The 4,024-nt window shown below is 45.7% G+C and overlaps 1 long non-coding RNA gene across 2 annotated transcripts; it reads right to left on the minus strand.

The window, feature by feature from the left end:
- Window positions 1-1,134: 1,134 nt before the first annotated feature.
- Window positions 1,135-2,884, minus strand: LOC125514104. Of its 2 annotated transcripts, none has more exons than XR_007286264.1 (2): window positions 2,449-2,884; window positions 1,135-1,571 (listed from the first exon to the last, which is right to left on the minus strand). It is a non-coding gene; the product is annotated as an uncharacterized LOC125514104 (long non-coding RNA). The 2 variants fall into 2 exon arrangements; XR_007286263.1 differs by lacking the exon at window positions 1,135-1,571 and adding an exon at window positions 1,935-2,358.
- Window positions 2,885-4,024: the final 1,140 nt, after the last annotated feature.

Consider the following 4,024-nt stretch of genomic DNA (forward strand, 5'->3'; position numbering starts at 1 on the left):
AGAGAGGCGGGGAGCTAGGTTAGGGTAGGAATGGACCCGTGATTTTCGGGGGAGATGCCTATTTATACATAGGTGGAGCTAGGAGAGTCCAAATGAGGTGCGATTTTTGGCCACGCGATCGTGATCGAACGCTCTAGATGATGGAAGGATTTAGGTAGGGTTTGGGCAAAATTGGAAGGATGTTGGGCTGCAACACACACGAGGCCTTCTCGGTCCCTCGGTTAACCGTTGGAGTATCAAACAAAGTCCAAATGGTACGAAACTTGACAGGAGGTCTACCGGTAGTAAACCAAGGCCACATGACAAGTCTCGGTCCAATCCGGAAATGTTTAACCCCCACACACGAAAGGAGGTAGAAAGGACCACCGGAGAAGATAGGAGCGCTGGAATGCAAAACGGACAACGGGGAAAATGCTCGGATGCATGAGACGAACCCGTATGCAAATGCAATGCACATGATGACATGATATGAGATGCATGAAAAAGGCAACAAAACACGGAGACAAAAATCCGAACCCGAGGAAAACAAAATAACTTAGCGCCGGAAACGGCAAGAGTTGGGATACATATAAGGTAAATTACATCCGGGGTGTTCCACAAGGGCCAGAAGTGAAAACGGGCCGGAATCATATTGGGTGGCCCAGATGACGCTACTGGGCCTAATTCGGATAGGGCGTAATGGGCCTTGGGTTAGCGGGCTGTAAATGGGCTATATGCTAACAGGCCGTTAACAGGCTTTACATGGGCCGGCCCGCCACCTTTTGACAAAGTCAAACGAGCCGGCCTTTTCATAGGAATGGGCCTTTGTTGGGCTGTGCCACGTGTCGACGTATCATAGGCGCCTTCTGTCCAATGAGTGCATGACATCTGTCCCAATGATGAGCCGACACGTGTTTCCTCCAGCCAATGATGATTTTACACATGGAAAATCCCCATTGGTCGGGGCTGTTAACGGGTTATCAGATCCAAAACCCGACCCGATAGCTTAACGGCGTTCCGTTACAGTGGATGCCACGTGTCAGTCACCCTTGACGAAAGCACTTCTGTGACGCAGGATTTATCGTCATGGAAGTGGACACTTCCGTGATGATAATTTTGGTAATGTCATGGAACACTTCTACGACAGCACAGGTATGACTATCTTGATTCTGTCATAAAATCATCATGGATGTACATGCATGACAGAAAATGCGACCTACTGTGACAAACACGTATCTTCACGGAAGTGTTTTTTTGTAGTGCACACCATTACACAACTTATGGTTAAAATAACTCCAGGCCATCTCCCTTATTTTAGCCTCGCCACCATCATCGGAACCACACTACTACCTCAGCACGGCCTGGTTCTTTGGTAGAAAGAACATCTTTGATCACCATTTGTTTCATTCTTCAAGGTGAGATTTCTCTACAATTGATAGAAAAACCAACCATTGATGGAAAAAAATTAGCACAAAAATAGATCAATAAGTTTGGCATCCTACGGTGTACCTATATGGCCGCACGACCACAACTTTCCCTACCTCAATACATAATCCTCCCCTAGTCAATCTTCCTATTCATAAAGAAATTACCTGTGAATAGAATTAGATCAACAAACATGTGATGTAATAGAACACTTTCAGCTTCGCATGGTTCAAGCAAGTATCGACTGTATCATACTATTGCCTTTCGTTGTATTATGCTTTAGATCCAAGAACTCAGATGCATCAACTTGATGCCTTTATTTGAAATAAGAAGAGAACTTAGATGCATCAGTTGCCTTCCTCTGCTCTTGTTATTGATGTACAATAAGAAAACACAGAATGTAAAGCCCTGTTTCAGAGTCATGAAAGGACTGATAATACTGTAGTGGCATATCTCAAATAGCTATGCTGTAGGTACATCTGTACAGATAAATAAAGTAGAATGCTTTCAGATTTTAGTACACAACCAAATTAAAACAATTCAATATCATTATCACAATACAGTTGGGGTTGGTGGCATCAACAATCCTTATTATGTATTACTGAAGATGATACTATGTACAAATATCCATTCTAGAGTTCTGAATATTTACAATAATTGGTTTGCAAAGGGGAGGTAGTCCGGCAGAAGATTTTCGCTAGCCCGTGAAGAAAAAACTTAACTTCAAACAAAAATACGTCTGATCCATTTGTGCCAACCAAAAGAGATATTAATCTATGGAATCAAGTATACATAAGACATAAATAGATTCAGCAACCAACATGAATCAAGTCCCTAATGGCGAGTCCGGCAGGACATATAACAACTAACAGGAATTACGCAACAATCAAGAACCATCAATCGAATTCAGCAGCACATAAGATGCCTGACCCACGTCCCTCCTGCCTCAAACTCCTTTGCGAGTGGTGAGTCATGAAAAGAAAAGAAAATGCATCACTGGAATAGAGTGGAAGGGAAGGAAGGATGGGGGGTTTGAGGAGTTACCATCCCTGTCACTGGAGAGGAGGCCGCATCCTAGGTGATGAATTAGGCGCCGAGGAAGACGGGCACGAGCGGAGGTGTGGAGGAAGACGAACAGAAGCGGCGGGAATTCCATTGCCGCCCTGCCTGCCTCCTCTCTTCTCACGCCTACGTCTGCTCGCTCGCACCGCCATGGCCATGGATCCCGCCGCCGTGGTCACTAAGAGGAGGCGAACTGGAACCCCACGGGCTTGGTCTGGATCCAGCCGCGGTGGGAGCGCCATGGCCTCCCTTCTCGATCTGGAAGGAACAGAAGGGAAGGGGGAGTAGGAGAGGGGAAGTCGCCGGTGCGGAGAGGGCAGAGGCCGGCGGAGGTAGGGGAGAGCACGGGCCGGCGGTGGGGTGGCGGCATCGCCAGATGCATCTGGGTTGAGGGATGGAAGAGCGCGGATTAAATTCTCACAAGGGGTTATTTGTAAAATCAAAACGTTTTCTCGCATCCACTTAAAAAGGGATTGTGGGATCAATTATCAAAAACTACATGGACTTTTGTGTAAAAATGTCGTGACGATGAACCCGACAGACTCAACCCGTGCTTTATTATTAGGGAAAGATTTTTGGGACTAACCTACTAACCCAAGGCCCGGTGCAAATTGTTGTTTTTTTGCCTATTTCAGTGTTTCACAGAAAAGGAATATCAAACAGAATCCAAACGGAATAAAACCTTCGGAAGTTATGTTTGGAACAAACGTGATCCAGGGGACTTGGAGTGGACGTCAAGAAACCAACGAGGAGGCCATGAGGCAGGGGGCGCGCCTACCCCCCTGGGCACGCCCTCCCCCTCGTGGGCCCCTAATGGCTCCATTGACCTACTTCTTCCTCCTATATATATTCATATACCCCGAAAACATCCAGGAGCACCACGAAACCCTATTTCCACCGCCGCAACCTTCTCTACCCAAGAGATCCCATCTTGGGGCCTTTCCGGAGCTTCGCGGAGGGGGAATCGATCACGGAGGGCCTCTACATCAACTCCATGGTCCCTCCGATGATGTGTGAGTAGTTTACCTCAGACCTTCGGGTCCATAGTTATTAGCTAGATGGCTTCTTTTATCTCTTTGGATCTCAATACAATGTTCTCCTCAATCTTCTTGGAGATCTATTTGATGTAACTCTTTTTGCGGTGTGTTTGTCGAGATCCGATGAATTGTGGGTTTATGATCAAGTTTATCTATGAACAATATTTGATTCTTCTCTGAAATCTTTTATGTATGATTGGTTATCTTTGCAAGTCTCTTTAAATTATCAGTTTGGTTTGGCCTACTAGATTGATCTTTCTTGCGATGGGAGAAGTTCTTAGCTTTGGGTTCAATCTTGCGGTGTCCTTTCCAAGTGACAGCAGGGGCAGCAAGGCATGTATTGTATTGTTGCCATCGAGGATAAAAAGAGGGGTTTATATCATATTGCTTGATTTTATCCCTCTACATCATGTCATCTTGCCTAATGCATTACTCTGTTCTTATGAACTTAATACTCTAAATGCATGCTGGATAGCGGTCGATGTGTGGTGTAATAGTAGTAGATGCAGAATCGTTTTGGT

This window comes from Triticum urartu, chromosome 6, assembly GCF_003073215.2.
Source record: "Triticum urartu cultivar G1812 chromosome 6, Tu2.1, whole genome shotgun sequence".
NCBI classification, from domain to species: domain Eukaryota; kingdom Viridiplantae; phylum Streptophyta; class Magnoliopsida; order Poales; family Poaceae; genus Triticum; species Triticum urartu.